Consider the following 14340-nt stretch of genomic DNA (forward strand, 5'->3'; position numbering starts at 1 on the left):
ACTCTGCTGCTCGCATTATCACCAGAACCCCCTCCTACCTGCACATCACCCCTGTTCTTCAGGAACTTCACTGGCTCCCTGTGAAATTCCGGATAATTTTCAAACTTCTTCTGCTCACCTTCAAGGCCATTCATAACCTCGCTCCTTCTTACCTTTCTGACCTGTTAACCACCACTTGTTCTGCCCGTTCACTTCGTTCTTATTCTTCTATCCAGCTTACTGTACCTTCCTTCCGCCTCACCACCATGGGAAGCAGAGCTTTCAGCTGCTCTGCTCCCAGGCTGTGGAACTCTCTGCCCCCTGAAATAAGAAATATTGGTTCTCTCCCCCAGTTTAAATCCCAACTCAAAACTCATCTGTTCAAATCTGCATATTCACTGTGAATCCACTGTTTGTTCATTTTATCTTGTGCTTTTATTTTATTGTTCTTATTCTGCTATTGTTTTACTAAGTGTTTTATCCTATTGTAAAGTGTCCTTGGGTGACTTGAAAGGCGCTCATAAATACAATTTATTATTATTATTATTATTAAAACACCCTATATATCTGGATTGCTGTCGTGTCACTCCCTAACTCTTGTGTTCAGTAAAACAAAAGAACAGAAACAGAAAATGACTTTTACGCACTCACTAGCCAATTTGTTAGGTACATTTTATTCTATTTGAATATTAATATTATGGAGCACCAAATAACAACAACGGTCACTTTAAGGCACTTGGTGACATTGGGTAGGAAGAATCCTTTAGCAGAACCAGACTCAAGGAGGGGTAGCCATCTCTTTTTTTCTTTTTTCTTTTTTTTACTTCCGGCGCCGCTCCGAGCTGGCAGCCAGTATCAGCAGCTCCGACCTGACCGATTCCTTTTTTGTCTTTAATATATGTTTCTTTGTTGTTTTTGTGTTTATTGTTTTGTTTTTCTATTGTGGACTGCTGTCCCCCACAATGGAGCTCAGAATTCTATGGACAATGGTGTTCTTTATGACATTTTTTACGGCGTCTTTGTCCGGAGAGCGTGTGGCGGTCCGACCTCCTATTGTTTACAGCAGGGATCAGCTGTTCTGATTTATTTATTTATTTATTCATTTTTACTTGTGGCGATTTTTTATAATTACATGCAGCAACAAGTGGGTGAACTATAATTTTTTTTTTTTTTATATTCTTTATTTCTACAATATTACTTCACAAAGGTGATTACAGGCATTAATTAACACAGTTTACAAGAGAAAAACAAAACAAAACGAGAAGGAAGAAAGAAAGAGAGGAAAAAAAAGGGGGGGGGGGAATTATATATATATAAAATAAAAGGAGAAAACTCCGTCGGGAGTGAGCAATTAACTAAATTGGTGGTTTCAAGCTTTAAAAAGAAAATTCGGTTTATGGGTATTGACGTATTGGACCCACTTAGCACACTGGAGGATTCCCATCATCAGCTGGATCAGCTGTTAGCCCTCGGAGCCTCCGCTGCCCTGTCTACCGCCAAGCAAGCTAACACTCGGGCCGGGAACGGGCGTCGCAGTAAAGTTAGGAGGTACCGGCCAGCGATTCCATCTATTATTATGGGGAATGTGAGATCTCTCCCCAATAAAGTAAACAAACTGGCGGCTCTTACCCGACATCAGAGGAGCTACAGGGAGTGCAGCCTGATGTGCTTCACAGAGTCGTGACTAACTGCGCTAACTCTGGACTCACACGTAAACATGGATGGTTTTCATCTGATCCGGGCCGACAGAACAACGGAGAGTGGTAAGAAGAGAGGAGGGGGTCTGGCTGTGTTTGTGAACGATAGATGGTGTAACTCTGGGCATTTATCTATCAAAGAGACGCTATGCTTTAAGGCAGGGGTGTCCAAACTAATTGGCCCGCAAGTAATTTTATAAATAGAATAGAATATGGACCGCACTTCAACTTTTGCTTGAGTGTATTGCACTTCTTAGTTTTAACATCAGGGGGAGCTGCTGTTGATCAAGGCAGTTGCTCCATCAAAAAGAACAATCACAGAATAAATTTACCCCAAGTTACTAAACATGGCAGAACCAAAGAAGCGAAAGGTAGAAAGTGAATGCAGAATATTTCAGACACGGTGGGAGAGTGAATATTTCTTTAAAGAATTCAAGGGGAAGTGTGTCTGTTTGATTTGCACTGAAACCGTGGCAGTTATGAAAGAGTATAATGTACGACGTCATTATGAAACCAGACATCAGGTCTATGCATCCTACACTGGTGCAGAAATTAAAGCAAATGGTAGCTATCCTGCAGGGTCAGCAACAGTGTTTTTTTTCTTGCTCAAAAGGTCCAGGAAAAGGCTACAATAGCCAGCTAAGAGGTCGCCCAACTCATCGCAAGACATGGTAAGCCTTTTTCAGATGGAGACCTCATAAAACACTGCCTCGTTAAAGTCACCGAAATAATGTGCCCAGAAAAAGTGCAGGACTTCAACAACGTCAGCATGTCCAGAAATACAGTTGTGTGATGCATTGAAGACTTGTCAGCCAACATTAGACTGCAACTGTCTGATAAAGCTGGGCTTTTGATTTTTACTCCATCGCATGCGATAAGAGCACCGATGCCACAGACACTGCACAGCTGCTATTTTTTTTTTTGCGGGGAGTGGACGAGAGCACGAGCACTTTGAGTGAGTAAAAAATATATTCCACCGTACCCATGTGTTAATGTGCAGGTGCACATGCTTCAAATATCAATAATGCGCATCAATTCTGTCACTACCCTGCTTTTGCGCACCACTTTCTTATATGCGTTTTTCTTGTTAACACACAGAGTACACACCGCTGTGCACAGCACATGCACACGCAAAGTCAGCTGATCTCATCTGATGCAGATTTGCTCCTTGATCAAGTGACATTTGTCCGGATTTTTGGCACGAGTGGCGTACGATCAGCACCGCAGCTGGATGGTCCGATTTACATACCCAGTGCAGCTGATACTCCAGAATAATTTACTAAAATTATATGCACTCCTGTTATTATGTCCAGTTCAGTCTGTTACTGTTGATAACGGTTTCAAAAGAATGTTAACAGGTGTGTTGCTAAGCCTAATAATCTAAATAACAAACTTGAAATTTACCCGTTCTATTTTCCCCTTTATTGACTTTTTCTCTGTACTGTAAATCTTCTGTCTAAGAAGAAATCTGAGGCTGCTGTTCTGAGAATGAGCTACCAAAGCTATTTCTGAATAAATCAATAAAGACCCATTTATGGAAAGCTGTAATGAAGGCAGTTTTGTCTTTAATTATATTCAACAATATAACATATTTGACCACTTTTAAGTGATTTTTCTAACTTTAATACACTAAAGTCAAGGTTATATACATAATTTCCAGTAAGTGGCCCAGCCCCTCCTATATTTTTATGTATGTGGCCCTCAGTGAAAAAAGTTTGGACACCCCGGCTTTAAGGATATTGAGCTGCTAGCGGTTAGCATGAGACCGTACTATCTACCGCGAGAGTTTACACATGTGATTATGATAGCTGTGTATGTCCCGCCCTCTGCTAACGCTGCAGCAGCCCTTGAGGTCCTGCACACTGTAACCAGCAGACTCCAAACACAGCACCCTCAGGCCCTTTTCCTGATCTCTGGGGACTTCAATCACATCTCCCTGTCCTCCACACTCCCCACCTTCACCCAGTATGTCACCTGCTACACCAGAGACAATAAAACATTGGACTTATTGTATGCCAACACCAAAGAGGCATACAGCTCATCACCTCTCCCTCCCCTGGGGGGCTCAGATCATAACCTGGTTCATCTCCAGCCTGTGTATAAACCTCTAGTACACAGAGAACCAGTTGTGAAACGCACAGTAAGGAAATGGTCGGCAGAGACTGAAGAGGCCCTGAGGGACTGTTTCCGTTCTACTGTGTGGGGAAACCTCTGCAGCCCCTTGGAGGATGACAGCATCACAGACTGCATTACGGATTACATGAACACCGTACCCATCATAAAAGTACAGTGTTTTTCTAACAACAAGCCATGGATAAATCCTGAAATTAAGACTCTCCTCAAGGAGAAGAAGAGAGTCTTTAGATCTGGAGACAAACAGGAGCTGAGAGTTGTCCAGAAGAAGCTGAAATGGAAGATAAGGCAAGGAAAGGAAAACTACAGGAGGAAGATGGAAGGGCAGCTGCAACAGGACAACATCAGAGGGGTTTGGAACAGCCTGAAGACAATCTCAGGACAAAAACCAACCCCCCAGGCTGCAGGAGACTTGGGGTGGGTGAATGACCTAAATAAACATTTTAATAGGTTTGATAAAACACCCACCCCTCCCACAGCATCGTCCCCCCCTGCTGCAATCTCCTTCATCTTCAGGGACTGCCTGTCCTTCATCTCAGAACTTCACACCTCCCAGCTCCCAGTCATTACACACCCCGGCTTCTGTGGAGTCCAACATACACCCCCCTCCCCGAAAATCCACTCTTTCTATCTCAGCACTTCAAGTGAGGAAGGAGCTTCGCAAGATCAAGGTGCGGAAGGCTGCAGGTCCAGATGGCGTCAGGTCCAGGCTCCTGAGATGCTGCGCAGATGAACTGTGTGGCATCCTAGGATATCTGTTCAACCTGAGCCAGTCACTGGGGAAAGTACCACAGCTGTGGAAGACCTCCTGTGTGGTACCGGTACCAAAGACCTCCCATCCCAAGGACCTCAGCAGCTACAAGCCGGTAGCCCTGACATCGCATCTGAAGAAGACCCTCGAGAGCTTTGTTCTAAACCATCTGCGCCCCCTGGTAAGGTCTTCATTGGATCCACTACAGTTTGCTTACCAGCCTGGCATTGGGGTGGAGGACGCCATCATCTACCTCCTGCACTGAGCTCTGACTCACCTGGACAAGCCTGGAAGCACTGTGAGGATCACCTTTTAACACCATCCAGCCACGACTTCTGAGAGACAAGCTGGAGCTATCGGGAGTGGACCACCACATGTCCCAGTGAATACTGGACTACCTCACAGAACGTCCACAGTATGTGAGGTCACAGGGCTGTGTCTCTGATACACTGGTCTGCAGTACGGGGGCCCCACAGGGAACTATGCTGGCACCGTTCCTCTTCACCCTCTACACTGCAGACTTCTCCATCAACTCCCCACGCTGCCACCTACAGAAGTTCTCTGACGATTCTGCCATAGTCGGCCTCATCACAGGTGAGGACGACTCAGAGTACAGACAGTGGACTCTGGACCTTGTTAGACTGGTTTCAGCAGAACCACCTGCTGATCAACGCCGGGAAAACCAAGGAGTTGGTGGTGGACTTCCGAAGACGCAGACCAACCACACTGACATTGGTGAACATACATGGAGTGGACACTGAGATAGTGGACTCTTATAGTTACCTGGGTGTTCACCTGAATAATAAACTGGACTGGAGCCACAACACTGATGCTCTTTACAGGAAGGGTCAGAGCAGACTCTACCTGCTGAGGCGGCTGAGGTAATTTGGAGTACAGGGAGCGCTTTTAAAGACCTTCTATGACTCTGTGGTGGCATCTGTCATTTTTTACAGTGTGGTATGTTGGAGCAGCGGTTTATCGGCAGTTGAGAGGAAGAGGTTGGATAAACTCATCAGGAAGGCCAGCTCTGTTCTGGGATGCACCCTGGACCCAGTGCAGGTGGTGGGAGACAGAAGGACTCTGGCAAAAATAACATCTCTGATAGACTGAGTCTCCCACCCCATGCCTGTAAATGTTGCTGAACTGCAGAGCTCCTTCAGTTAAAGACTGCTGCATCCTAGATGCAGTTTTTCAACGCCTTTCTCTGTCTCTTGCTAGTAAAGTTGACCCAGACAGTCAAACTAATTCTCAGCTATGAGATCGACATGGAACACGACGTATTAGCCGGAGGTCCCATTACTTCGGTTCGGAGCATGGAAGAGTTGTCTATACGAGATTGCTGCAAAAAAGTTCAGCCTTACCTAAGGTCCAGGGTATAATTGGCCATTTTTGACTACTTTTGATTTTACCTCTATATTTCACCTTTAAAATATGTTTTTCTTGCCTTGTTTGGTACCATTATTTTCAGCACAACCTGAAATATCTGAAATCTGAGTTATTTTTTTCATTTTGGTATACTATATTAGCACAGTTAAAAAATTCAAAATCAGAGTATAAAAAAGTTATATTTCTTACTGTAAAACCCACAAACATGTTTAACGAATCATTTTCATAACTTGAAATGCAAATAGAAATTGTATATTTCTAAAAATTATGCACAAGTTTTGCAAACAACAAAGTTATATGGTACTATTTACCTAAAAATGCAGCCCAGGCGTTTTTTATATAACCATTTAAATCTATTTACAGAACAATCAGGTGTGCTGCATCAAATAAGAAGGCACACAAATTATTTGTGCCAGTCCAAAAAATGTAGTTAGTGTTCAGTATAAGACAGAGGAGAACACCACAGGCCTAAACCCTGCAGGTCTGACAGCAGGAGGTGGATCAATCCAGTTTTCCATGTGGGAACAGCGTTTACACTGGAATCTGCCTTTGACGGCTTTTTTTGGAGAAAATGTGAAATTTAGCAGTATAACTGACACATAATACAAAACAATAACTACACAACAAACTAACTATAGCCTCCAAACACGCTAAACGTCACTAATGTCTCACATATGAAAACTCGCTCTCTCTCTTTCTTTCGCTCGCCCGCTTTCCGTCGCAGGTGTCACTTCTAAAAACTTAGAGGTAAAATCTTCTTCTTTGGCTCTCGGAGGAGGCCAACTTTTCTCCTCTCCCTTATCTTTCCTGCTAGTTCTTATGTCCTTGTCTAGTCTCGTGTCTTTTTTGTATTACTTTCCCTGGAACACTCTCTCACAGTCTGTGTCTAAAACCTAAAAGAGAATTATGGATTTGATCAACTGGTCTCTGAATGCTATTGACACCCTTTAACGAGAAGTCTGGGCTCAGGAGAACCCGAGTGCCCTGGAGGGACTTTCCCTGCCGGATACACGATGGACGGGTGGCAGAGGATCGTGTGCCTGGCGGGACTGTCGATCGAGGACGCTGAAGATATCTACCTATTCGGAACCATGATAACAGGGTTCTTGCTGATCGGAGCTGGCTTGGCCCTGGCTTATCGGAGAATTAAGAGAGCGGAACCGGCTGTTCAAACCCCCACAAGGCTGCCCGCTGGGATTGGAACGACAGGTGCGACTTCTCAGAAAGGGCTCACTGAAGGCAGCATGGTTAAGAGCTTGGAGGCGCTTACGACTGCAGTGAATGCTCAGCGGAGCTGGATTACACCTCGGATCAGTTGGCTGCGGTCGTGAGGTCTCAGAATCTGCTATGTGAGCAAAAAGAGTGACAAGACCACAGAATCGACGGCTAATAACATCACGGAGAAGCTCGCAGCTATTAACGGGAGACTGAGAGACCAGTGTCGGAGTGTTAAAAAACAGCTTGAAATTCTCAATTACCATCATAACCCGGCTACCCCTTCGGCACCAGCTCAAGGCTGGAGCCGAACAACAACTCCCTGATAACGACTGTGTTGAGTCTGTTCCTTTCCATTCCCTACAAGGCCACCTGGGTTGGCTGGAAGACTGTTTACTTAGCCTGGCAGGGCGAAGGACACTGTCTCAGCTGAACTATGGACACGCACACACATACATATACTGATACTGATAAGCACTCACTGACGCATCACCCTCGCTACCCCGGATCCAACGCCACCTCCAACGCTTACCTCCCCCATGATGTGGACATCGGGTCAGCTGGAGGCGCAGTTGAAAGATTGGAGCGGTCCCAGATCAGATGTACACACTGGAACTCTTTCCCATGTTGCTTGTCTGTGTTTATTGTGTTATGGTGTGTTGATACCTGTGCATTCCTGTATTATCCTTTTGTGTTGCACATTTCAATGTTTTTTTTCCTCGCTACCTGGCCTGACCTGTCTCCCCAATGTGATGTTTGTATTGTATGTACGGTCGGCAAGGTCTGTCATCTCGGTTGTGGGCAAAAGACCTGCAACTGACAAATAAAGGCTATCTCATCTCATCTCATCTCATCTCATTGTGAAACCTAGTTCCACCTGTGAAACTTGTATATCAAGTTTCTGCTTTGAATTGAACCAGAACTGAGGAGCATGTAAAAATTTAAACAAACATAATTTGTCAGTACTTACCGCACTGGTAGTACCTCTCCATTAGTACCACCTTGACTTGACTCAAATCAGTTTTTAGGGTTTTCTGTCTTGTTGTCGTACCTGTTACCTGTTTAGTACCTGCTCCACTGGGGTTCCAAGCAAACTGAGTCGATCTGAAAATGTGAAATCAACAGACTACATGCCACCGATTACACATTTAATGACCTTAACGCAGTGGTTCCCAAACTTTTTTTGCTAGGCCCCCCTTTGTTTTACAAGAGAAATGTTCGCGCCCCCTGTGCGCGCACAAACACATATTCCAACCACACACACCCATATTTTGCTCCATTGTGGTTTATTTCACACCTCAAACATTTAGCAAACAATTAAGCAAATACAAGTAATCTGCAATAAAATACAGGTAGTAAGAAAATAAACTACTAACTCTTATGCTACGTCCGCAGCTACACGGGTATTTTTGAAAAAAGGGAGCTGTTTTGTCCACACGTAAACGGCATTTCAAATCAATGAAAATGGAGATTTTTTAAAAACTACTTTTTTTGCGTTTACGTGTGGACGAGGAATACAGAGTTCCTCACGCAACGTCAAAGGTATGTGCCTTTTTTCACTTCACGCTGTGCGCCACGTTATTGTTTACATGAGATGAATTGCAGAATGGCAGCTAGTCAGATTAACAGTATTTTGTCTCTATCTTCAGGTTTTACACACTTACATATACACACGGAGTTACTGTCCCTCTATTTAGAAAAGCAGAGGCGTCACGGTGTGATTATTTTACATGTAGTTGTTTTTTTTCCCTGTGTAATAATATTCAACATTGCTATCAATACATTTTTCAAAAAATGCCTCTCTGTGCAAAATGGGTTTAAAAACATAAACAACTGTGGGATACTGTTTGTCCGTGATTTGGAGAGCCCAGTGCGTGCTCCTGACAAAGGGAAAACCATTTATGTAGGGGAGACCTAGCTTGGCACTTGTGTAGGTGAAACCAAAGGGAAGATATGCTTCACCATATTTTCTAGTCTTTGGCTTAGAATGAAGTTGGTTTGGAAACATATTCAGCGATGCTTCATCTCCTGCTTTGCGTCTTTGTAGGTGCCCGTGCTAGCAGTGTCCAAGCGTTGTTTTTTTTCCCCCTTTTCCCCCCTACAATGGCTCTGGACCCACACTTTGGGAAGGTCTACCTTAACGAGTCATGACAAAAACTCCTTCACAATAACTAAAACTGCTATTGTTGAAACCTAGCAAAGTTGGAAATGCACAAAAATAAACCCCATGGTCCAGAAATGTTGATAGGCAAATTATAAAAGGAGTTTAAAATTCTGGTTTGGCACAGACACAGACTTTATTATTCACATGCAACAGCAGCAAGGGCAAGGGACAGCAAGAAAAAGTTAAACAGAGATATATTAGAAAAATACAAAGACAAATCAACAGTGTACAAATTTAAAACAAGCAAAAAACCTATGCAAGAGTAATTACTACTGATCTGTAAACGGTTAATGGAGACAGTAAATACACTCAGAGAATTTTAGCATGTCAATGTAAATCTGACTGTAATTCCTGGTCAGGCTAGCTGAACCTCTGTTAACTATTTTTATTTCTAATTTTAAATTCCATATCAGATTTATTTATTAGATCTACTGCTACAACTAAAACATAGGAGATAGTGGACCCAAACGCAGGCACGGAGGCGAGGGCGGATGAATAACAAAAGGCGAGCCTTTATTTTGGAGGCTGAACAAAACACAAACAAAAGGCAAGGAACAACTATATACGAAACACTGAGGAGGAAACAGAGGAAAAAGGAGATGAAACACAGAGGTAACGTGGAGGATCACATGCAGAAGGACCGACAGGGAGCAGAGGGAAACACACACTAAACATACACAAGCAGGACAACTAGAGAATGGGCAATAGGTGGGAACCCAGCTAGGACTAATCAGACGTGATAAGACCGGGAGGAAGCAAAACAGAAAACATAAACACAGGATCTAAGACTATCAAAGTAAAACAAGAAACATAACACAGGCACACAGACATGGACTTACCCATATGGAAAAGAAATAGTAAAAACTTATAAAAGACTTACATAAGATGTGGTCTACTTCATATAGTGAATCATATAAGGCTTATATGATTTATTCATGAAAATGGCCACTTTCTCATTACTTTCATATATTGTTCATATAAGTATCCAAAACATAACAAGGAGACATGACTGACAGGGGGGACCAAAAGAACATGGAGTACAGACAGAGCACAAAAACAAGAGAATAGAGATACAGAAATAATAATGAAAGCAAAGACAATAAATAATTCACAACACAAAAATATGGTTCACCGACCCAAGACTGTGACACACATTGCTTGTATAATGCTGTAGGCTCTCGCACCTTCCCCTTTTCTCTCCAGTACCACGACAGGGTGATTAATAAGGTATGACCCAATAGACAGAGCCTCTAAATGTCATGGTCCTGGGCCATGTTGGCCCAGTATTCTTAGTTTTTGTGTTTTGTATTTTATTCCCTATTTATGCCTTGGTTCCTAGGTTATTTAGTTAAGATGTTCCTTATTTGGTTACCTCCTGTGTGCCCCTGTGTATCTGTGAGCCCTCGTCTCTCCTTGTGTTTTATTCCATGTTTTCCCCAGCCCGTTATGTCTGTGTTCTCCCCGTGCTCTCTCTCTCTCCTGTCTGAACCTCCGTGCACTTCCTGTTTTACTTTGACAGTCTCTCGTCAGTATGCGTCATGTTGTGTTCACTCCTGCCCTGTCTCGTTATGGTTATCTGTGTCAGCTGTGTTCCCCGTGTGTTCCCAATTCCCTCGTTAACCCTCTGTGTATTTATGTCTGCGTCTCCCTCAGTTCGGTGTCGCATTCTCCCTCATGCTGTGTGTGATTCTCCCCGTGTCTCCTGGTATGCATTTTAATTAGCTTTTCCAGTTTAGTTTTGTATTGCTTGTGTTCTATTTTCCAGCAATAAAGCTGTGTTTTTGAGTTCAAGTTCTGTCCCCGTGAGTTTGCGTTTGGGTCCTCTCCTGCCTGCCACACAGCCAAAACATGACACTAAAGCCAAAACAGAAAGATACAGTTTGAAGATCAAAGATTAAGGATTGTGTTTTTATAGTACGTAGACCACCCCCTCATCTTCTCGGCCTTGTTGCTTGTACCTTAGAAGTCAAATTATACATTAACGGTACTTCCAAAGATATTTTGAATTTCATTTATAACTGAGATGCCAAGTTGTTATCAGAAATCTTATGCTCATCAGGAGCAGGTATCCCCACTTTCAAAACCTTAAGATGTCAAATCCACGACCCCAACATGGGGTCATTACACACAGGCTACAAGTGCAAGTCATTCTTTACTGACACATTGTAAATAAGTTTAATGCTGGACAACACGGCTAACAGCCTCATGCACTCTAAGATTTTGAAGTATTTGTACACTGTTTTAGCCACAAGCATAATTTCCACTTCTGGATAAAGATCACTCCTTCGTCATGCCTCTTAAGAAATTGAGCATGTCACGTCTTTATTAAGTTGTTATTTATTAATGCCTACATAATAAAGCACACCATGTGCTAAGTTACATTAAGGTCCCCTTTCCAGAGTTTGTGTGCCACACAAACTCTGTTTCTTTGTTTTGGTTTTGGTTTTGCCAGCTTCTATTCACAACGCAGTGTTTCAATTGGTTAATAATTTTAAGTCCAACCTTCCAGGTTGTTATGATGGCCCAGATTTTTATTATTTTGTGATTCAAAAGTGAACCATGTGGAATACATTACTTATTTAAACACTTGAAAAAGATGGTGCGATGGCCTTAATACTTAATACAGGTCAAATATTTCAAGAATGTTTCTCGATGTGAAATTGTAAAGAATCTTTAGATAGGATACAACATTTTGTAATCAGCTACTCCACAACCTGTTGAGTCATGCCTCTCCTGTACTGTTAGATGGATGTACATGCAGGTCTTTATAAACCATTCCACTTTACTCCTGCTTAAGTAACCAAACAAACAAATTTACTCTTGGAAATTATAAACATTCCAGTCTTTCTTTATAAAAGTAACACAAACACAAGATAACAACAAATGACACAGTAATGATAAGTAGAACTAGACTGGTATTCAAGGAGACAATAATTTACATTTTTTGTGCCTCTGCAAATTAAGAAATGTATGATTATTGACTCAAGAAGACCTGTAATTTCAACGCATGTGCATTCAAATTTTGGAACAGGCCCAGCATTGATGTTATAAGTTTTGTGTTGTAAGTAACTTTTGGCTTTAATATTTCCTGCCTATTAGGAATCATATTGCATTTCAAATGCACACCCAAAGGCTTTTAAACATCTAATTTGTCTGTAATGATAGTGTTGCACTATGGAGTGTTGTTTTTTACGCAAATTCAACATTTTCAGATGAAAATTCACCGGTGAGTTTTACTTATTTCACTGTAACAACCCCAGTATGCCATTTTTTAAACATATATGGTTGTGTATTTCTTTTTCTTTTCTGATGTAATTTACCCACCGAGCACCAACCTCTTTTTTTTCTTTAAGTGAGGGCCTCTAATACAAATGTTGTCATCATGTTTTGTACTACCAGCTTTTAAAAGAGTAAACAGTGGGCAGGAAAGGCTCTGTTTTTACTTTGAGGAGTCTGTTTTTACTTTGTCTCCAAGTGTGCCTAATATTAATTCCATCCAAGCAGTGCTTCCAGATGACTCTATATTTTATACAGTAGTGGATTTATGTTTGGCATATTACTCAGTCTCTGTACATGAAAACATCCAAGGGCTGTTCATATTCCTATACAAAGATAAAGAGTATGTGTGGTCATGATTGCTGATGGATTTCATAGATTAAGTCGCTCTTTATTTAGCTGGAGTTAATACGCAAGAGTTTTAGTTGGTCTTTCCAGGTCCATCAAAGCTTTTATATGTGGATGATATGCTGTGGGCATCTCCCACGACATATAAGTTCCTGAGAGATTTTCTTCCTTTGCTGATGCAAATTACACAGCATCATTGGATAAGCTGCAGTTTTCCCATCCATCATTCAGCTATTTAGGACATGTGCTGAAAGAGGGATGTCAACACCTGTCACCTGAGAGAGTGCAGGCAATTAAGGACAGTAAAATGCCATGCACAAAGACTGGGTCTTTGTCATCTTTGGGGTTCATGAATTATTGTCGTCCATGATTGGTGGATGTGAGATTATTATATTACCTTATGCCATGTTATACGCCTAATTAAGATTGTGAAATCATTATGTAATTTTAGTTTGCATTATTCTCCTGACTTAGAAGAAGGTGATAACTATTACATTTGTTAAACTGATTTGTATTACATTAGATTGCCGATTTATGGTGAATGAATGATATTGTTTTATGATGCATTATACTGCTGAGTTACAAGAAATACTGTTTTCAAAGAGTCATGGCCTTATTTGTCTGATGAGAAAAGAACAGAACATACTTCACAGGAAGCCAAGGTCATAACTTAGGCTCACTGAGAGAGAGGAAAAAAATGTGGATGTTTAGGTTTTAGGACTTTGGAGGGGGGCTGAAGCTATAAGAATGTGAGTAACGCTCAGACACTTTGAGATCAGGCGGACACCCTCCCGTGCTCATCTCCCCTCCAGATGGTTTATGCTCAAAAGTGTTGTATGGGATAATACGATTTGTATGGAATAAAATGATTGTTGATTGAGCACTTATACACCGAGTGTTGTCCTTCCTTCAGCCCAAAGATGAAAGAATTGGGAGAATTTAACATGGATTATGCCACTCATGATTCTGTACTACGAAAGGCCACACTTAATATGCTTTACATTGTTCAATGGGATGAGGAGTTAAAGCACACTTTTCAGCACATCAGATGGTTTGGACTGGGTCTTATATAGCACATTGCTACTCCACCTGAGCACTCAAAGTGCTATTTACAAGGTCATTTAGCAGCTATTCACACATGAGTTTGAATGTCAGATAGAACACTGATGGATGCATCAGAGTGCAACTTGGAGTTTATTTGACATGCAGTCTGAGCAACCAAGGATGGAACTACCAACTGTCCTGATTCATGATTGAGGTGAGAGACAAACGACCTCTGGTCCAAGTGCGTCAAAACAATTTTATGTATTATTTATTTATTAAACACGTGTGGAAAGATACACAGCTCTATATTGTCACCCCAGATCTCCCATCAAAACATACTTTCAGCA

This window comes from Simochromis diagramma, unplaced genomic scaffold, assembly GCF_900408965.1.
Source record: "Simochromis diagramma unplaced genomic scaffold, fSimDia1.1 OVJJ01000361.1, whole genome shotgun sequence".
In the NCBI taxonomy this organism is placed as follows: domain Eukaryota; kingdom Metazoa; phylum Chordata; class Actinopteri; order Cichliformes; family Cichlidae; genus Simochromis; species Simochromis diagramma.